The sequence below is a fragment of the Babylonia areolata genome, chromosome 1 (assembly GCF_041734735.1).
Source record: "Babylonia areolata isolate BAREFJ2019XMU chromosome 1, ASM4173473v1, whole genome shotgun sequence".
Classification (NCBI taxonomy): Eukaryota; Metazoa; Mollusca; class Gastropoda; order Neogastropoda; family Buccinidae; genus Babylonia; species Babylonia areolata.
Genome location: NC_134876.1, coordinates 2,962,026 through 2,984,477, shown reverse-complemented (window position 1 = coordinate 2,984,477; position 22,452 = coordinate 2,962,026). Strand labels below are relative to the sequence as shown.

At 39.7% G+C, this 22,452-nt stretch overlaps 1 pseudogene across 1 annotated transcript in view; it reads left to right on the top strand.

Moving 5' to 3' along the window:
* Nucleotides 1-22,452, top strand: part of LOC143296729 (uncharacterized) — a 47,264-nt pseudogene that overhangs the window by 15,508 nt on the left and 9,304 nt on the right. Inside the window, exons 4-8 of the transcript XR_013057178.1 lie at nt 14,337-14,415; nt 17,686-17,883; nt 18,806-19,000; nt 19,728-19,829; nt 21,247-21,486. The product of XR_013057178.1 is annotated as an uncharacterized LOC143296729 (transcript). The remainder of the gene's footprint in view (nt 1-14,336; nt 14,416-17,685; nt 17,884-18,805; nt 19,001-19,727; nt 19,830-21,246; nt 21,487-22,452) is intronic.

Here is a 22,452-nt window from a genome sequence, read left to right as displayed (position 1 = left end):
TGTGTGTGTGTGTGTGTGTGTGTGTGTGTGTGTGTGTGTGTGCCGTGTGTCGCAGTGTGTGTGTGTGTGCCGCGGTGTGTGTGTCAGGTGCGTGCGTGTGTGTGTGTGTGTGTGTGTGTGTGTGTGTGTGTGTGTGTGTGTGTGTGTGTGTGTGACTGAGTGTGTGTAGTGTGTGTGTGTGTATGTGTGCGTGTGTGTTACTACTTGTAGTGTGTGTTTGTGCGTGTGTGTAGTGTATGTGTGTGTGTGTGCCAGTGTGCCCGGCGCCGGTGTGCCGTGTGTCGTATGAGTGTGCCGGTGTGTGTGTGTGTGTGTGTGTGTGTGTGTGTGTGTGTGTGTGGTGTGAGTGTGCCGGTGTGTGTGTGTGTGTGTGAGTGTGTGCCCGGCGTGTGCAGTCAGTGTGTCCGAGTCAGTGTGTCGTGTGATCATGATTTGTGCGCCAATGTGGGGATGTCAGTATACTTGACTGAAGTACGTGGCAGCATTTGCGTACCCGCCGTTTTTTGACGGTGCGCATGATAGATGCTATGTGCGATCTGAACGAATGACGGAGTGACACACACACAGACACACAGACACAGACACACAGACACAGACACACACACACACCGTGACACACATACTCTCTTTCTCTCGGGCTCTCTCTTGCAGTCGGCGTGTTTTATTTCATAACACACTGACACACACACACACACACACACACACACACACACACACACACACACACACACATATATATATATTCGATCGGAGGTCAAGCTGTTCCCTCATGCTTGTCCTGGGGTCAACTCGGGTCACTGTCTTCATGACACTTTTGCATCTTTGTGAGGTCAGCTACACTGAGTTTGCGAGTCAGTGAGGTACGGGTATATTTAGCAAGTCTGTTAGACGATTAATGATGTCAGATTAAACGAATGTGTTAGACAGCCCAAATAATTATATTTTGCGCTTTTCAAAAACGAGCCCATGGTAGATTTAGCACTTCAACGAACTTCGCATTTAAAATTTTTTTTTTTTCTCAGACGACGGTAGAATTCTCTCCCTTGCAACGAGCAGATGGCAGCACGTGAACTTGTTCAGGTCAAATGTAAAGTTGCATACATGTGTTGAGAGGGGGAGGTTGAGGTGACTCTGCCAAAGCATGAGTGGGTAAGCGAGTCTTGTCAGTTTTGTTTTGTTACTGTCAGGCATCGTGTTCCACCACTCAAATGTTGTTGTTTTTTTAACAGGGGGCTTAGTTTTATGCCCTTAATATCTCTTTAGCAGACAGGCTCTGTTTTGAAGTTGCCGCAGAGCCAAATGCGATCGTCGAAAATGGGTGAGGATGTAGACCGTTTCGATCAACCCTGTAACTTCTTCAGATCAAGAAAATCGGTAGTTTTGACGGTAGATATTCCCGATTCATACCGGTAAGGGCTTGATCCTGTCGATAAGGACCTTCATTAGTTGTTTCGCGAGTAAATACGGGCGTGACGGCGATTGACCACCGGTAGCCCTGGGCAAAAAGGTCGCCCCATTTTTAACCACAGATAGGCAGTGAGTGGGTGGGTGGGTGATTTATCTTCTTCATCTCGGAAGGGTGACATTTAGCTCCACAGTTTCGCTCAGTCTGTTTTTCGCATGCCTTGGTGACCCAGAGATTTGAAACCAAAAGGGGGCTATCATTCGCAGGTCAACAGGCATGCAGTTGACACTGTACATCAGTGAGTGTTCAGTGACACTGCTGTTAAGTGATTGATTGAAATTAGAGGGATGCCGTTATCGGAGACCCAACCCCCAAGTCAACAAACTGGGGGTAGTGGGTGAGAGAGATCTCCCGACAGGCTCTGCTTGTCACCCATAAACAGGAAAATATTAAGTTCTAAAAAGAAGCAGTAGTTAAACTTAAAGGCATCCCATGTCCCTTCGAAAATTTCATGCTGCAAATTTACACTTTATTAGTTTATAGGAGAAAAAAAGGAAGAAAATTAACATACAGTGATAGTAACCGCCCCCCCCCCCCAAAAAAAAAACAAAACAACAACAACAAAAAACCAACAACAAAAAAACCCAGTGATAGTCTTCAGCTTGTATTATTTTGTTTTGTTTTGTATAAGTAAAAAAAAAAACAACTTATGAAAGACAAGGAGAGGCAGCTAAGAGGATGAGAACTAGCCATCTGTTGTTTATGATAATATGGAGGTTTCTAATACTGATAGTACCATGGTTTTCAGCTGTTGAAAAAGTGAAAGTCCAGTTTACCTATTCCTGTTTTGCTTACTCTCAGATCATGCTGCCATGGTCAATGGCTTTTTGTTTGGCTGTCCTGTTTTGCCTGCCTGCCAGTCTGTTTTGCCTACTCAGCTCCAGCCCCCAACCCCACCCCCTCTCTCTCAAACATGGAAAGGCAAACACTAATGTTTGTGCCCATATACCACTATAAGCTTCAATGTACACTTATTCTCCATAGGTGTTAAGACAGGGCAAGATATTATGAGTGCTTTTGAGAGAGTGACTTCTGATTGGATCTTATACACAATTTTTGATGAAGCTTTGCCAATGTAAAAAAACAAACAAACAAAAAAAAACACAAACAAACAAACAAAATAAACAAAAAAACAAAAAAACAGGCAGACACATTTTTCTGAATCACAATTGGAGACCAGACCATCAGCATGAGAGACTGGGCCTGCGTTTTGGTTGTTTCACAAAATAGACTGACATGCATGCTTGCACACACACACAGAGCAACTGAGACCATAAAGGGAACTGGGAGTAGGCGAATCTGGATCACCAGTTTAGTGACAGTGAATGGGGATAGGCAAATCAGGACAACACTGTTGACAACAGTTATACTTGCACCAATCTGGTATTGACTTTCACTGTACCTGGAATGAGCAATACTTATCCTCACCTATACCGGACCCTTTTCCCCATGTCAGATTAGTACATTGTGACCAATAATGAAGTTTGCGTTGTCATTTGGTGCCATAACCTTGGTCCAACAGTTGGGGGCAATATTAATTTATTTTGCTGTTCTCAGTACAAAATGAAATGTAAAGCTGAGTTTCTCCACAGAGGTGTATGTCCTGATGCTGATTGTGTCTGCTGAAATGAAGTGTGTGCCACGTGTGTGTGTGTGTGTGCGTGTGTGTGTGTGTGTGTGTGTGTGTGTGTGTGTGTAAGGTTCTAGAATTTGGATCTGATCATGCTGATGATAAAAAGATAAAGATACACACACACACACACACACACACACACACACACACAAGGCCTGTTGAATTCTCTGTCATTTACTGAGGAACAGTAAACCAGCCTTCTGACATATGCAGGGGCGAATTTCTGTATGCTGATAATTATTTTGTTGTTATGTGATATACAGTTGACAGAGCATATGCTGGCTTGGCAGTGAACTTGAGCAGTAACTTAAGGGGTGATGTTTATGATGAAGTTCTGGGTCTGGGAGATTGCATAGCCTCATTGGATTGTGGTATTTAAACAGACCAGTTTTGTGTGATCTGTTTTGGCTTTTGTCTTAATTCCATTTTTCCAGTGAAAGGCAATTATAAGCATAAAGCACACTCAGTAAGCTGATCCTTGTTGTCAGTTTGTGAACAGTATGATTCTCAAAACATTTTCATGAAAACAGTATGTGTGAGTGTGTGTGTGTGCGTGCTCAGGGGATGAAGAGTGACCTGCAAAGGTTTAGTTTTTTAGTAAATGGTTATGTAACATTTTGAGATAATAAAGAGCATGGCTGCCAACAAGGTATGTCTATATAATCTGTATTATATCAGTCCTGTACTCAGTCCAAGTGAAATGAGTAAATAACAAACACCAGTTTAGATTAAAGGGATGCACTTAACCTCGAAGCTTTGAGCCTGGAAATAGTTGGATTTTTTTTTCTCCTTTCCCATGTCTGAATAATTAGACATCTGTTATTTGCCACAGCCTACGAGGCATAAATGACATTCATGAAAACAAGATTAGAGTGACATTTACATAAGTGTATACATTGTATAGAGGAGTGCCTGGCAAGTTGACAGGAGTTGTACAGTATATGACATTTTGTTGTACATTTGGCTACTCAAACATAAGCATTCTAGTGTTCTTATTGATTTAGACATACTGTTTTGTGTTTGGTGTTTAAGAAAGTCCATAAATGGTTTTAAACACTAATTTAATTGCACATACTTAACACTAATTCAGTGACAGTGTTGCCTGGGTTTCAAAACTTCCTTTTTAAAAAGAATGGGGAACACTTACACTGATGGATTTTATTGATAGAAAAAGTTGTAGCATTTGTTGTGCTCCATTTTCCTGACACTTACACTGTTGGTATGTTGAGCACTGCACACACATGTGTGTGCAAGTGTGCACGCGTGCGTGCACACAAACACACACACACACACACACACACACACACACACACACACACACACACACACACACACACACACTCCAACTGACTGATTCACCTAGCCACATTTTGTAATTGATGATAAAATCAAATGTGAGCTGAAGATGTCAAGGTACATTTTACATAGTTTATGAAAGGAAAACAGGAAAGTGTTGTGTTTGTATTTACATGAATACTACAAACACACAACAAGGATATTAAAATGTGTCCCCTGTGGTGTATTCATTACCTGCTGCTGTGAGATATATATATATATTGGATATATTTGAATTGTGCTTGTGGCTGTATTTGGCTAAATTATTCCCATTGAAGGAATGTTTGTGTGCTGCTAACTGTCTAGACATGTGTTTCTTTATAATGCTTTTTCAAAGTCATGATTTAAAGATACATTGAGGCTTTTATTTGTAATAGAATGGTGATAGTGGTTTGTTCGGGTAAAGTCCTATAACAGTATAAGCATATGTATCGTTTGAGAACCTGCACACACCTTTATCATCATAATTTCATATGCACAGTCATGTACAAGCTAACACTAACAGCCATCTAGATACTAATAATTGCTAGTCTTGTAGAGGTCTGTGAAAACACATCCACACACACACACACACACACACACACACACACACACACACACACTTTTTCTCTCCCCCTCTGTTTTTCTCTTGCATTTGAATCTTATGATTGAGAAATCACATTATGTAATGATAGTGTCAGTTCAGTCACTGCTTGATAGCAGTTACTGAGGCTGGTTGATGATGATGATGATGATGATTATTATTTATATATTTATTTGTCGTTTTTTAAAATTATTTTCTTAGTTTCTACTAGGAAGTTTGAGAGTCACCCTACAGGATATTTAGAACATAGCTGGAACAGGATTTCAGATAAATAATTATGTCTCGTACTCACTAGTTCTGTGGAGCAGTATACTTCATTCCACATGCACAAGTTTTTGTGCTGTTGGTTTGTTGTGTATTGCATGTGTGATATAAGTTAATGTGATTTAAATATATATATATATTATATATATACAGTTTGCTCACCATTGTCTCATCTGTGTATATGCATGATGGTACAATTATTTAAAGTTAATATAAATGAACAAGTTCCACATAAAAAAGCTTTTCAGTATAAAATCATTTAAAATGTCATTTGATTCTTTCCAGTATTGAGTGTATACATGATGATTCGCATACTGATATTATCTTTGTTGTTTTAGTTTACCAGATAGAATCAAATCACGTTGCCTTGAAATCAGTTGAGGAGAACCCAAAATAATGTTAAAATATCATTTGAAACAATGTTCAAAAGACCAATTCACTCACATCTGCTTTCTGGCTGATAAAAATGAAAATATTGAAAGTGACATACAAAGACAATGAAAGTGACATTAAATGACCAGCATGAACAGACTGCATCACCCCATGTGTCGGTCTTTGTAAAACTTAAATCAAGTTGAAAATAAATGTCCATGAGGACACCCTGAATTGAGTTTACCAGTAAAGGTCTATGATAATTCTGTACTCACAGAGATCTGTGCTTAGCTTGTCACCAGTTGGAGCAGAATGATTGTCAGCCTACACAGGGTGGAGCTGAACAAAGAGGCAGTGTGAACAGTGCATCTCACACTCACTAACTTGTGATGATGAATGTATCACAGTGCATCTCACACTGACTAACTTGTGATGATGAATGTATCAGTGGACAGTTGATCCATTGTTGGGAATGACATTCATTAGGTCAAGGAAGTTAATGAGGTCACTGTTTGTTTGTTGAAAATCCTTTGATTCATCATGCTGTGTATGACTAATTTATATTTGATTGTGTGCACAGGAAGAGTACATGAACATTTGTTATGGATTGGGCAAAATTTTAAAAGTAAGAAGGAAAAAAGTTTCTTTTTTTTCTTTTTTTTAAGGGATTCAGAGGGTTCAAGGTTGAGTGGGGGTAGGGAGGGCAGGGGAGGTAGAGGGTTTGGTCACAGAAGGGAAACTGTGTGCATGTGTGTGTGTATGTGTGCAGACAAAATGTTCTTGCAGTGGCTGTCCGGTCCAGATTAAAAGTGAATTTTCTTAATAACCTTGACCTTAGCCCAAAATAATTACATGTATGTCAAGCACATTCACAAAAATTCATGCCTGCTATCAGATTCAGAGGCAGCTGAGTGGTTCTAATGAAAGTTATTACTGTTCATGAGTAAGTGTTCCACCAGTTCTCCACACTTGGGATCCTCCACCATCCCAAGTGACCTTGGTGGGTGAATAAGAATAGATGATTGCAGATTGAACAGTGTGATGAGCCAGTGCTTACTGATTAAACAGAACAAGTGAACATTCAACAGAAAAATGTTGGAAGATTCCTGGTTTTCAGTTTCACAAACTGAGAAACCAAAGCTAGGTGGAATTATTCTTTAATGATAATTTTGTCCTGGCCTGAACCCTCGTTATAAATATATCTTGATAATGAACGAGGGCCCAGGCAGGAAGAGTCTGCAGTGACAGGATATGACACTTCAGGCAAAGGGGAAACGAAGAGAAAGTTACTTAAGGGGCGGTCACAGTACTGTGCTTGTGGAGTCCTGTGCTCCATAGTCCTCTCAGTGTCCGGCTGTACTGCTCATAGTTTGTCACGGTGCCTAGCCTCTTGTTTATCCTGGAAGACACTTCATGGAAGAGAGACTGGTCACAGTTTGCCATGGTTCATAGTTTATTTTTCACTCTGGCAGATACTTCTTGAGAGAGAAACGTTTTTGTTTTTGTTTTTCTTCAGCGTTTGAATGGTGTTATTAATCGTTCCATTTCTGGTGTAGGGTATTGTTTTGCTGAAGTGGATTTTTTCATGTTCAAATCTGTGGTTTTGTGTCTTATTCATTTTTCATTTATGAGTGATTCAGAAGGATATTTTGTGTCAAGTTCTAGTTGCTGTTTGTGATAGGTTGTATGGAAGTTCATAACTTGTGCATTCTGGAGTGGTTGTCGGAAGAATAGTTTATTCAGTTGTGTGCAGTAATTATACGTTCTGGAGAAGTCGTGTTAGAATTGTTTGCAGACTGGCAGGAAAGTGTAACCTTTTGAAGAACAGTCAACAAGTGTCAAAATGAGTGTTCCCATTTCTGGCCGTAGAAAATCATCTGGAAAGGGAATGTCGCGTCTTTTAAAACAGTACCACCAATGGTGAGTTCTCTGTTTTCTCCAGCCTACTGCAGTTTCGTTTCTTCTTGTTTTTTTGTAAATACTTCCTCTTCCAACATTTTGGTGGTACTACAAAACTAATTCAACCATAAAAGATGAGTTACTTGTGTGCCTTTTTTTTCACTTATCATTTGATTAGGGTTATTTGTTCAGTTATTCATTCTTTTTTCTAGTGTTATTTGTTCATTTATGCATTCTTTTTTCTGTCTTTTCAAATCATGAACTATTGAAAAGTACCTAAGTGCATACCGACATATTTCCATTCAGAAAGAAACGAACAAAGAAGGGAAAGGATGGAAGAAAGGAAAGTAAAAGATAGTAAAACAAGTGAATCCTGTAAAAAATTCTTTCTTGATTAATATATTTTAAATGTGAATTTGCTTTTCAGCTTTCCTTCGTATCGCGGTATGTGACAGATGTGTAAAAATGAACACTTTAAAAAAAAAAAAGAAAAAAGAAAAAAAAGGGATAGTCCTAGAATTTTACACATTAAGTTAATTGTTAAAAATGACAATGAAATCAAATGCTCTCTCTCTCTCTCTCTCTCTCTCTCTCTCTCTCTCTCTCTCTCTCTCTCTCTCTCTCTGATAGAAATGCAGTTAATAACAATAATAATAATGATAATAATAATTTATTTTTATATAGCACTATGATGCAAGCACAAGCAAGCTCTAAGTGCTTTACAAGTCCAGTACCTGAAGTGAAATGAGAAAGCACATAAAAAGTAATGGAAGCACAAAAAAAGAGACTCAAGGCTCTTGAAATAATTTTATAAAAATTTATACTAACTATAGGCCTCATATGAAAGGGTATGTGGACATTATGTTGTGTAAACATCTCATTATGATATATCATTATATGTTAAGGTCACAAGTCACGATCAAACAAATATTCGGCTAAATAACCCAAGAGAGTGAGAGAGAATATGTTGATGCCAACATTTTGAAGGTGTTTATATCTTTTCACTTCAAAGTCGTGATAGGTTCTACTAGTTCTATTAGTACGAAATATCAGCATTGGACTTGGAGAAATATGTTGTTATGTATCTTTTTGGGGAGGATTGAGTGACAGGGTATGAAAAAAGCCACTAAGGCACTTATTGTAAATGTTTATTTTTGTGTGTTTTTACTTAAAGGGCCTGTATGAACAAGGGGGAGCCTTGTTTGTTGTGCAGCGTGTGTCTTGAATCACAGCCCAGAGATGTTTCAGGGAGGGGGGAAATACCCATGTTCCAACTCCTTGCTTTTTCCATTTCTTACTGCAGATCTGAGTGTGTTCGTGTATCAGTGTCACAGCATCACATACCCTTTGTGTAGCCACAATGTGGGTTGAATTAGAAGGAACGGAGGTGGTCTGTGACTTGTACAGTGTCCTGTTTCCAGTTTTTTGTGAAACAAAAATGAATGTGACAGGTTTGTTCACAGTGTTGTTGTCTGTCACAAGCTTTCAGTCTGATCTTCCAGGGAGAGAATAGGGGAGGCTTATGGAAGTGAATATCATGTGGATGCGATTATTTGTTTATTTTATGGATTTCCATATCGTACATTTTGGCAGTTGGGAAAAAAAAGAAATTTTTTTTTGTCCTTTATTTCAGTGTTGAGACATACTAAGATACTTTGGCTTTTTCAGCTGCCCCTGGGCCCAGCCACAAACTTTCTTCTTCTTCTTCTGTGTTCTTCTTCTTCTGTGTTCTTCTTCTGTGTATGCACACGAGTGGGCTTTTACGTGTATGACCGTTTTTACCCCGCCATGTAGGCAGCCATACTCCGTTTTCGGGGGTGTGCATGCTGGGTATGTTCTTGTTTCCATAACCCACCGAACGCTGACATGGATTACAGGATCATTAACATGCGTATTTCATCTTCTGCTTGCATATACACACGAAGGGGGTTCAGGCACTAACAGGTCTGCACATATGTTGACCTGGGAGATCGTAAAAATCTCCACCCTTTACCCACCAGGCGCTGTCACCATGATTCGAACCCGGGACCTTCAGATTGAAAGTCCAACGCTTTAACCATTCGGCTGTTGCGCCCATCGCCACAAACTTTTAATATGTTAGAAGATTGGTCTATCCCACTGTCATATCATTGTCATCATTTCTGATGAAGTCAACATGTTAAAAAGAAGAGAAAAAGAAGAAGAAAGAAATAAAGACAGATGGAAAGAGAGAACTATTGCTTTTTTTCTGTTCCTGACTTGGAAGGTGGGTTGTGAGGGTGGGCGGGGGTGGGGTGGGGAGTGGATTAGCTTTTCAGGCTGTCAGTAGTCTATTTAGATTGTTGTGACAAGTTGAACACACTGTTCAGTGCATTGCTGTCAGCTCTCAGGTCATAATTATATTGTAGAGCAAAAGTATGACCATGCTCTCTCCCACTGACAGGTGAAGAAACAGAATGAATACCATGCACTGTACACAAAGACAGACAGACAGACAGACACACAAACACACACTCTCTTTCTCTCTCTCTCTCCCTCTCTCTCTCTCACAGAACCTACTTGGATTATGTTTCATGACTCTGCCAAACATAGTAAGAGAGACAGAGATGAAAAAAAATCTCCTGCATAGTGTGTTCTGTCAGTAATTCTGTCCAGCTGTGTGGGTTTCAGGCTCAGGACTGAGCGAGACTGAGATGGTATGATGAAAGGAAATGGCTTGATTCGGGAGAATCATGGGTGGGAATGATTATGAATTTTTCAAATTGGCATTTTGGGGATCTTTTGTGGTTATTATTGTTAAAATTGGTGGGTTTTTGTTGTTGTTATTTTTTATAGTTAGCACCCACCCCATGGTCCCTGGACCATGACCACAAACTTTTCAGTATTATCATAAAAGTCAGTCTCGCTCAACTATGAAGAATACTGAAGTGTAAGGAAGGGATGGACAGAAACTGAGAAAGTCTAGCTGGATTGTTCTGTCTCTCGGGGAGGGTGGTGGTGCTTTGATAAGCTATGTTGTTGTTTTTCTAATGAATAATTTGCTGCTCTGTTCTCTACTACTTGGTCTTCGGTTTATATAACATGCACTGCTTTTTATCATGATAAAGGCATGTGCCTACGTTATCGTTTTTGTTTTTGTAAAAAGAAGTGTCCAAACAAGCAAGAAAAATACTAAATGTTTTCGTTGTTTTGTTGTTGTGTTTTTCTTGAAATTTTGCTTTCTCTGTCACTCTTTATCAGTTTATGTCTGTTTCTCTTTCTTTCTCTCTCTCTCTTTTCCTGTCTCTTAACCCTCCGCTGTCCAAAACAGATAGCCTTTTCAAGAGTACAAGAAGATTCTCTTACAAAGTTATTGCCACCCAGCTGGGGTAGAGTTAGTGGGCATAATATGGTGTGTGTGTGTGTGTGTGTGTGTGTGTGTGAAGCACAGCATTGTGTATGGTTATAGATGGAGGGTTAGGGAGGAGGCAGATGTTTTCTTGGTGTTGCACTGTTCAGCCAGCTGGCTGCTACTGGAGTCCAAGGTGTTGCTTGACATATCTGGTGAACCAGAGTAGAATAGCTGAACACCCCTGTGTTTTGTTGTTGTACAACTTGTAGTGTAGGGATGTGTTGGAATTGAGACATTTCTTCACAAGCTTGCCCCCCTGCCCTTCCTATTGCCCCAATACCCTAGCCCTCCTCAGTGTCTCTCTCTCTTTCTCTCTTTCTCTCTCTCTCTGTGTACATGTTTGTGTGTGTGCATGTATATAGGTATGTCTGTTGGATTCAGTGCGTGTGTGTGTTTGTGTACATGTGTGTATATGTTTCTGTGTGTGTGTGTGTGTGTGTTTGAAGTGAAAAACAAGCATGCAACTGCCAACATTTTTTTAAACTAAAAAGAAGGGGGAAAAGCAGCATTATGAGATTCATTCTCTCTTTGATAATAAAATTGGTGATTAATCAGAACAGAAAATATTTGAAACCTTGACCTTGACCTAGACCCAGAGGGGATGATGGTGGTGGGGGAGGTGGGGGAAGTGGAAAGGAGGAAAACAAAAACAAACTTGTCTTCCTTGTTGCTTTTTATAGCACCACCAGAAAACAAAATGTAGCAGAACATGACTTGAGCCAAAGAAAACAAGTGAAGCGAACAGGTTTAGACAGTGTAAGGGGCATAAAACATGCGTTAAAGTGTTAAGTTTGTTGCTTTGCATGTTTCACATATTCTCGAAGACTGATGCGTGTGTATATTTATAAAATACATTATTGTATAATGAGTCACAAATGCGAGTTCTTCACAGCAGATGAGAAGTAAATAAACAAACAAAAACACAAAAAAACATACCTGAAATTTGAGAAAACGCTAGAAGTGTAGGTTTTTTTAAAAAATCATGTGCTAAATTATTTGTGGCTTTGCTTGTTTCGCGCTTTCTTGAAGACACGTCATTGCATGTTGATTGACATATGCAGGTGCTTGACAGCAGATGAGAATAAGAAATATAAAAAAAACACACCCAAGAAAAAAGTAAATTTGAGTGCTTTAAGTGTAATGAGTGCTGGTTACATGGATGGGACACAGAATAAATGGGTATATATATATATATATAATGGTTTCAGTGTTTTGTTTTTTTACAGAGTGGAGAAAGGTAGGATATACATCAGCACAGATCATGTGGGGAAAAATAAAGAAACTGTATTGTGTTTTATTTTCTTGATCAGCTGATGTTTGTTGTATGTTTGTACAACATACAAAAGACCTAGGGATCATAACACACATAGTTCTACGAAGTTTCTAAGCTCTGTTATGCCAAAAAATAGTATAAGTAAGTTCAGTCTTTTTTTTCTCTCCAGTAAATTGATAAGATCATTTCTAGTGAACAGGATAAATGGTTGGTGCATACCATAATACATGTAACTATGGTCCAGTATACATAAGTAAATACAAGCTTGAATTCATGCAGAATATCAGAACACATGAACCTCACTTTTTGAGAGAACATACTCCTGAAAATGGAGTATGGCTGCCTGCATAGCGGGGTAAAAACGGTCATATACGTAAAAGCCGACTCGTGTACATACAAGTGAACGTGGGTGTTGCAGCCCACAAACGAAGAAGAAGAGAGAACATGAACAGGACTGCACAGAGTGATACATGTATGTAGGCTCAGGTGATTTATGGTGCAGATCAATCCTGACAGCAAGTAACGTTCCTCTATTGCAAAAACACCCCACCCACCTCCCCCCCCCCCAACCCCCCCAAAAAAAACCAGGTTATCAGTAAAACATGGCAGGCCTTTACAGGTGTTTATTTGCCCCCAGTTGTGTGGTAGGAAGATGAAGGTAGGGAAAGGTCTGGGTCTCTGGGTGCCTGTGGTTGATTCCCTGGTGAGCAAAGAGAGATCAGAGGGGCACCTGTTACTGTATTTGTGAGCTACGCTGATAGTTTGGATGTGGTTGCACTGGCAATGACTGGGGCATAGTGGGGGGAAAACAAGTCTCGGGTATTGGCAGAGTCAAAAGCTGTCCTATGTGAGGGAAAAAAATCTGATCTGGAATATATTACATATATATATATATATTTGGAAAAAAAAGATTGCTCTGGTTAGAGCATATATATCATTTGTGTACCAGTTCGTGTTGTTGTTTTAATGACTTTCCTTTATGTTAGAAATAAAACTAAAAGATGTGTGAGAGGGTGGTTATTAATGGAGATAATCAAAACTGTGTTGAAGAAGGAAGCAAGAAAAACACAGAAACATATGGTATGTGTACACAAGTGACATACAGTGACACATGGTGACATACATGCACACTCACACACGCACACATGCGCGTGCACACACACACACACACTCACATTCACACACACACACACACACACACACACACACACACACACCGTCTGACACTCACATACTGTTCCTTTGTCCACCATAGCAGGTGGTCAGTAAAGATGCATTCAGAATTGTGTGCATTCACTGCTGATTTCCAACCAAACTTACGCTGGTCTGTATTTTAAATGCATTAATTAAAATTGTTATCGCAATATTTCTATTGTTCATAGATTTGCTCTGCATCTGTTAGGGTCTGTACATATTTTCTGTTTTTGTCTCAGCCTATGCCTGTTAGTTGATTGTTTATAAATCAGAATTGTTCAGACATTTATAGGGTCTGTCATCTTTGCATCTTTTTTGTTTGTTTCTCTCTCTCTCTCTCTCTCTTTGAATGTTTCATGTACAACAACTTAAGGATTAAGTTTTTGAATGCATCTGATGATGTGGCACTGTTCGAGCTACTCAGAGCAACTAACAATACTCACAGATTCAATGTGTCAAGATATGTTTTTCATGCTATCAACAGGAGAAAAATGAAAATTTAGAATGTCAGAAATAATCATAATGTTATCATGCTGTTAGCTATTACGATTTTTTGTGTGTGCTTAATTGTAACTGTGGTTTGATGTTCCCTTGCTCATGGTGAAAGACATCATACATATTATAAGATTACCATTAGTATTATTAGCCATTTGACACCTTTCGTTCATCTCATTGTTTTACATATTGTCCAATGTATAAATATGTATGTCAACCTCTCAAAATTCAGGGTGCATGTGACAAACTTCTGTTTTGACCCATCACCGACCCCAGTCCTTTTGTATTGTGGCCCAAGGCCGATGTACATTAAAACAGTTCTGAGTTCTGAGTTCTCTCTCTCTGTCTCTGTCTGCTCATTATCTGAGTGTCTGTGTTTGATAGAAGAAAGTAGAGTTTTTATGGAGATTGGAGCTGTGTGTGGTAAGGAAAAGTTACCTGTTTTGATTGCAGGCGTGATATCCTAGAAAAGGTGGAGTCCTTCAACAGTCACCATGAGGGTAAAGTGCATCATCAGATGACAGTGGAGCAGGTGAGTTGTCTTTTTTCTTTTCTTTTCTTCCTGTTGCTCTGTCTTGTTCATGATCTTCCTGTCTCGTTTTTTCACAGCGACCATTAGAAATGCTTGATACAAAGGGATGTACAAATACAGAAATGTACTCGAGTGTTGGGATGATTTAATATATTATTATTATTATGATTATGATTATATGCACGTGAATTATTCTATTATGGTAGTACTGCTTGAATTGAAGCGTGGTGGTTGCTGTTTCTGTCTTCTTTTTTCTTTCTTTTTTTTTTTTTACCCAGTGATTTTGTGTGAGTGACTCTCATTACAACGTCATAAAGTTAACCACTAAACCAGGATGTCAACTGTGACAGTGTGAGGTTTTCCAGTGTGTGTGTCTTTGTGATACTTTTGATTGTGAAATTATCAGGTGATGTTGGATTGTATTTTGAGTGAAGAGAGAAGTACTTCTGAATGTAAAGACTTGTTTTCAAACTTGATCGGATTGTGTGAGATCGTTTTACTGTTGATGGAGAACACTTTTCAGGATGATTATATTACTTCACAATACACAAGATTATAATCAAATCATTCCTGGTGGTGGTGTTTTTTTTTTTTTTTTTTTTTGTTGTTGTTGTTGTTGTTGTTTTTGTTATTTGTATGTTGTGTTAGGAAATGAATAAAAGCCAAATTAGAAAATAAAAAGATTACAACAGAAATTTGACGAGAGCAGGAATTGAGCTCAGGACATTCAGATAATATATTTCAGACAACTTTCTTCAAGTACAAGAAACACAAACGAGATCATGCTAAGGTGCTTGACAAAAGCCATGAGGGCGAGAACTTTCAATGTTGTGTTTCTTTTCTTTTTTAATTAACAAAAACATTTCACTGTTTATTGAAATATGGACCCCTTTCTCTGTGATCAAGAACTATTGTCCTTGCATAATTTGCAAATTCAGTTAATGTAACCTATGACATGGGTAAAAAATACCAAATAATTGTTCTGCTTCCACTGACATCAAAGAGTTATTGACAAATGCATGTAGTCATTCATGAATTTACCCACCAGTGCTTTTATTATATTACATTCTTGGTTTGATTTGGTAGCTTTTATATTTTTCTAAACCATTCATGCTGAGACTGTACTAAATTTGAATCCCCTCAAACATGAAAATACAATGTTTGTTGAAACACCAGATGCTAAGTATTTTAACTTTTTCTGGGCACCTCAGTATATTGCTACCAATGTAAGCACGGGATGGGGGTCGGTGTCACTTTTCTTAATGCCCACTTCCATGCCTGCAGTTTTAGGCCATGTGAACTGTGAGTTTCTTTGTCTCATCCTTTTCACACAAAAGCAGTTTTGTTTTCCTCTTGAAACTTGATCCGCACAAGTTAAAACTACGGAGTATTGTTCACTTGAGTAACTTATGGTAATGCTGAAACCAAGACAAAGGTTGTTGTTTTTTTTGTTGTCATTTTCTTTTCTGTTGTGTTGAACTTCCCAGATTTACTTCCTGTATTTAATTAGTTGGAAGCCTAGAAACAATAGCTGAATTTCCCTGTGTAACTGAATCGTAATCATGAAAGTGAATACTGTACACATCACACTGTCATTAAAAAAGAAAACAAAGTGCCTGTGTGTTACACCTGTCTTCATTGTTGTGACAGTGCCCCCCACACCCCCACACCCTCATTCCATTTCCTAGCCCTCTGCTGTCCTATAGGTTGAACTGGCTAATAAAGTAGTATGCCTGACCTAGCAGAGTACTAAAAAGAAACAAATTTACTTATGGACTGGTTTGAATAGTGCCAGTCTTCTGACTTTGGTTTGAACTCACAAGTCACAAATATGCATCTGTTTCTTTAGCGTGCATATTCAGATAAATACACATATCTTTTAGGATATGTCTTTTCTTTTCTGCTTCTTTTCCAAGGGGTGTGTGGGATGGTGGGGCAGGGGTGTGTGTGCTTTTTCCACATGATATTTATGTAAGTCCTCTTGCAGTCCACATACATGTGTACGTGAACCTGACATTCTTCGCTTTTCTTATCCCCATATACTGATGTATGCATGTCAAATACATATACATAATGTTCTAGATGCACATAATACTTTTTTAAAGTCCCTTTCATAATAATCTGTCTTCTCTACTTTCTGTTTATACATACAAATTATTTTTCTTTCATATCTGTTTTCTCTACTTTATATATATATATATATATATATATATATATATATATATATATATATATATATATATATATATATATATGTGTGTGTGTGTGTGTGTGTGTGTGTGTACAAATTATGTGAATTTGTCTGAACGTAATGATGCCTTCTTGAGAAACGAACTGTGTGAATGCAAAAACTGAATAAAAACAAAACAAAAACAAGGAAACCCCCCCACCCCAAAAAAACCAACTAAGGAAACCAGAACTGATTGCAGTGACTGAAAGTGGTGGTGGTAGCAGAGAGGTATGAAGGCAGATCTGATAGAGACTGAGGGAGGCTTTGAGAGGAGTTTACATGTATCTCTCTCTTATCTCTGTGCACAGTGCTTACGAGTTCAACAGACATGAGGAATGGCAGCTTTAGATAAGAGTCTTTCAGGCTTCAGCATTTCTTGAAAATTTGTGTGTGTGTGTGTGTGTGTGTGTGTGTGTTAGGGGTGGGGAGAGCATGTTGAAAAATTTTATTTTGTTTTCAACATGCTTTAGGTATAATGCTTCATGCTCAACAGTCCTATTTCACTCACAGTGCATGCATGCACATGCATGCACACACACACACACACACACACACACACACACACACACACACACACACTCTCTCTCTCTCTCTCTCTCTCTCACACACACACACACACACACAAACACACACTCACACGTATATGTATTGTCAAACAACAGTTCCTGGCATCGGTTGATCAACCCTATTTCCCTTTACCACACTGGTTCTATAAAATCTTTTCATGTTAATTTTTTGTTTGTTTGTTTTTTGTTGTTGTTGTTTTTTTGGACTGGCATGTTTTGAAATAAAAGTGAATCTGAAGTATTTCATTTTATTATTATTATTTTTTTAGAAATGACGTTTTTTGTTGACTTTAAAAAGAAATCTGAAAATTTGTTTCTTTTTTTATTTTGTTTATTTTTTTAGTTTGCATTTGTATTTCATTGAATTAGTTAACTGACTCAGGACGTGAGACTGGTGGCTTGGTTATTGGCTTCAGATGGAAGAATTTCGCATGCGTTTCGAGACTGTGTACCTGATCAAGTTGATTTGTGCAGGCCCCTGGAGGGGAGGTGAAGGTGAGGGGACCGTTGCGGATCTACTGGGGCCTGAGTCGCCCCATCCAGCTGCGACAGTGCGACGATGTGCCCGCCCCTCCCATCTCCAAGTGGCGTCATTCCCTGTGCGCCAACCTCAATGAGGGGGGCCCCGGTCAGAACAGCAGCGTCCCCTCACAGAAGCCGCACTTACATGGGGTGAGGTTTCTTTTTTGTTTGATCTGGTGATAAGGGGCGTCATGTATATGTGTGTATGTTTGTGGGTCAGTGTGTGTGTGTGTGTGTGGTAAACAGTTTGGAATCTTTATGTATGTGTGTGTAGTTTGAATCACTGTGTCTGTTTCTTTATCAGTTTGAAATTTTTTGGGGGGGTTACAGGGGGTGGAGGGGTAATTTCTGTATGTTTGTAGGATTCTGTCAGAAAGAGAGAGAGTGTGTGTGTGTGTGCATATGTGTATATATGATGTATATATGTGTATAGGTGCGTGTATGTGTGAGAGAGTGTCAGTGCGTGTGTATTTCTGAAAGTTCAGTGTTACTATTCTCAGCTTTCAAGGTTGGGAGTTAGTGTAAGAGAGAGCTATATTTATACAACCGAGAGCTATACAATACAACTAAGAGGTTATCGGTATCATAATGTGTTTTCTTCTTTTTTTTCTTTTTTCTTTTTTGGTATTGCCTAAATGATAATGAATTTAATTTGGTCCTTTGCCATGTCTGAGACTCAGACTTCAAATCGTTTACTGTACTTAGCCATCAAATCATATACTTACCATATAAAAGGCACACGAATATGTATGGACAATAACACGTCAAACATGCAGACTTGCTTTTTGACAGTCTTGCAGTTAGCCGTGCAGCAATAGTTCTCAAGGCCTGATCGACTCATTGGCTTTATGCAGAGATCAGGCATCTGCTCCTTTTTTTCATTTTCATTTTTTTTTGACAGCAGATGAGGTGTAGTGTATGTTGATCAGTCTGTACACTTTGACACGCCCTTGGAACTGGAAACTGTATCTGCAAAGCTCCTTTGAAACTGTATCTGCAAAGCTCCTTTGAAACTGTATCTGCAAACTCCTTTGGAACTATCTGCAAAGCTCCTTTCGTTCTGCTGTTGCAGAGTCCAGGCTTTCTGTCGCCCCACAGACCCATGCGGGGGATCGACGACAGTGTGTTGCTCTCTCCGTCGTCCTCGGCTGACGAGGTGGTGATGCGCAGGCAGAAGGTGCGAAAGTTCAACACTGTCGCTTACCGCAGCGATGCTCCGACCAGGTGGAAACGAGCCTCCATCAATGGACACATTTTCAACTACGATGTAAGTGTATTGTTTGTTGTTTTTCGGGTGGGGAAGTGGCAGATAAAGTTGCTTTTTTGTTTGTTTGTGTTTTTAGGTGAATAGAGTTTGTTTTGTGATAAATAGTATTGCATTTAGGAGAGATTCATGTGAATGTAGACTGGTGTGAACGTTAACTTTTAAAGTTGAAAAATACAAAGTTTCAGTATCTGATGAATAGAATATGCAGGTAAGGTGGGGTTTTTTTGTGTTTTTTTTTCGAAGTCAGTTGTCTTGCTTATATGAGAAATAAAGGCATGGATATGCTGTTGCTTAGTTCGTTTTTAAAAAAAGAAAAGGGCCTGACCCAAGCATCTATTCAAAGGTCAGGCATCCTTCTGCTTTGTTTGTTTTTACAGTAAATGTGTAACAAATCAGAATGCATGCAATGACACATCTTTAAATCTGAAACTTTTGAAAAAACAGCAAACTTTTTATGTGCCACAGTATTCTTGCACAGACATGCTCACCTCACTCACAAAGGGCCATCCTCACACACACACACTCTGACATAGCTAAGGGAATGCTTGGCAACACACACACACGCACACACACACACACACACACACACACACACACACACACACATGCACACACACACACACACACACGCACACACACACACACACACATGCACACACACACACACACATACACTTACACACGCACACACACACAGATTCTTCATTGTGCTGTGCTGGTGTTTCAGACGAGCGTGTTTATCCCTGTCCTGGGCAGTTCCACCAGTGTGATAGCGGACAGCACTATGACCTCTCCTGTTGTCATCAAGACCTTGCTGGAAAAATTCAAGGTCAGTCCAGCACAGGCTGTGAAAGAATGGAGGTTAAAGGTGGTTTAAATAATGATGATAATAATTTGAAAATAGAAAATAGTCATGATAACACTAATGTAGATTAATGCGCACAACTCCCAGGCAGGGAGCTTGTGGTGTTTCCAATAAAAGGTTATGCACGCATAAACATGCATGCATCAGGTGCACATGAGCAGGCATATGCACACGCAAACGCATGCACCCAAGACCAGCAGAAGTTCAAGAAGTTTATTATTAGTCAGTAAGTTTGTAGGTAGAACAGAAGAAAGATGTTTTAGAGACTTTTTAAACTGAACTTTGGAATTCATGTGAAGTACTGAAAACGGCAGTTTGTTCCATACTGTTAGTCTAAGATGGGAGAAAGAGCGCTGTTCTTGTTATTATTTTCTTGTTTTTATTTTTTTGTTTCTTTGAGAAACGATTCTATATGATGTTGTGTAATTTCTTTCAGAGAGCTTTCTTTTTCTTTCATGTGTGTAATACTTTAGACACGAGCAAGATTTTTTTTTGTCTTCTACAGAAGTGTTTGATGTTGAGTGTCTGTCAGTTGATTATGGCCTGTAAGGAGTAAAGAAATAAATATTGATGGTTTTTTTTTTTAGAAAATGAGGGCAGTGGGAGAGCATATGAGACACGCTCTCTCTCTCTCTCTCTCTCTCTCTCTCTCTCTCCAACACATTCATTTATACGTGTGCTTGTGCACACACATGTAAACACATATGCACAGAAAAGAATTGAAAATGGACAAAAATGTGATTTGGGTTTTATGTCTTTCAAAAACTGATTCGACCTGCATGTTTGTATGCATTTGTGTGTGTGTATGTGTGTATGCATTGTATGCATGTTCTTGTGTGTGTGTGAGAATTATTGACTTCATTAGTTGATTTTGTATTAGCTTATATTGTGTTACATATCTGCATATAGATTTGTGTTTTTATTGTATGACCAAACTTAGGTCATCCAACAGAGGGTCTGGAGCTGAGTCCTGGGCTTGCCCTTTCTCCCAAGCTTGTCTGGAAAGTCAAATTAAGCATTTGGTCATTCTGATGAGACGAAAAACCGCATGAAGTGTTATCCTGTGGCATAATTTTGTAGAAGAAATCCAGTCTGATAGGTACACAGATATACGTGCAAGCAAGCACTAAAGGCCTGACATGTGCATGCAGGGTTATGTTGCTGGTCAGGCATCTGCCTAGCAGATTATGGTGTAGCGTATATGGATTTGTCCAAACACAGTGTATTGTATGGTATTGTGTTATACTTTTTTGTCACTACAGATTTCTCTGTATGAAATTTGGGCTTCTCTCCCCAGGTAGAGCACATTGCTACACACAGAGTGGTTAAGGGTGGAGATCTTTGGTGACGCCTCCTTGACAAACTGAAACTGTGCACACAGGTTGAGAACAGCCCTGGAGAGTATGTGCTGTCGGTGGTGACGGAGAAGGGCGACCAGACAAAGGAGCACCTGCTGGGGGAATCGGATCGACCCCTGCTGGAGAGGCTGCACCTGGGCCCCGATGACCACTACGCCAAGATCTTCCTCAAGGAGCGAACCATAGAACCCGAGGCCATGGTTCCCGACACGGTTCAGCTGCCCATCATGGAGGAAGAGGAGGAGGAGACCCTGCCTGCTGAGGTTGGTTGGAGTGTCAGTCTGGGGTCCTGGGTTGGAATTCTTGTCACTACCTGCTGAGGTGGGTTGGAGTGTCAGTCTGGGGTCCTGGGTTGGAATTCTTGTCACTGCTTGCTGAGGTGGGTTGGAGTGTCAGTCTGGGGTCCTGGGTTGGAATTCTTGTCACTACCTGCTGAGGTGGGTTGGAGTGTCAGTCTGGGGTCCTGGGTTGGAATTCTTGTCAGGGCAGCCAGGTGGGTTGAAAGTGGAGATCTTTTGCAACAGACGTTGTGTAGACCAGTTGTAGTCTATAGGCTGAACATCGTGTGCGTGTATTGTCATGCAGATCTGCGTTTGTGGGCTGCCATTTGCATGTTCACTCTTTTATAGGAGTGGACTTCTACGTGCATGACTGTTTTTACCCTGACATGTAGGCAGCCATTCTCTGGTTTTGGGCGGTGTGCATGTGGGTATGTTCTTGTTTCATTAACCCATGAAACACTTTGGTGGTGTGCATGTGGGTATGTTCTTGTTTCATTAACCCTCAAAAACGCTAACATGGATTGTGGGATCTTTAACATGTGTATTTGATATTCTGTGTACACACGAATGGGGTCAGGCACTAGCAAGTTTGCACGTATGTTGACTTTGGAGACCAGAAAAATCTCCACTTTTAATCCATCAGGTGTGCTGAAACCAGGGATTGAACTCAGGAAACTGGTGAGAGTTTAATGCTCTGACCATTTGGCCACCGCACCTGTCATTTAGACTTTCTGTCTGGGAGTCCTGGGTTCAAATCCTGGCCATGGTATCCTGATGGATTAATGGTGGAGGTTTTTCTGATCTCCAAAGTTACTTGAAGTTATGCAGACCAGCTGTAGTGCCTTAACCCCCTTTCATGTGTGTGTGCATGCAGGAGATCAGTTGTGCAAGTTACAGATCCCTGTAATTGTCAGCGTTTAATGGGTTATGGGAGCAAGAACATACCCA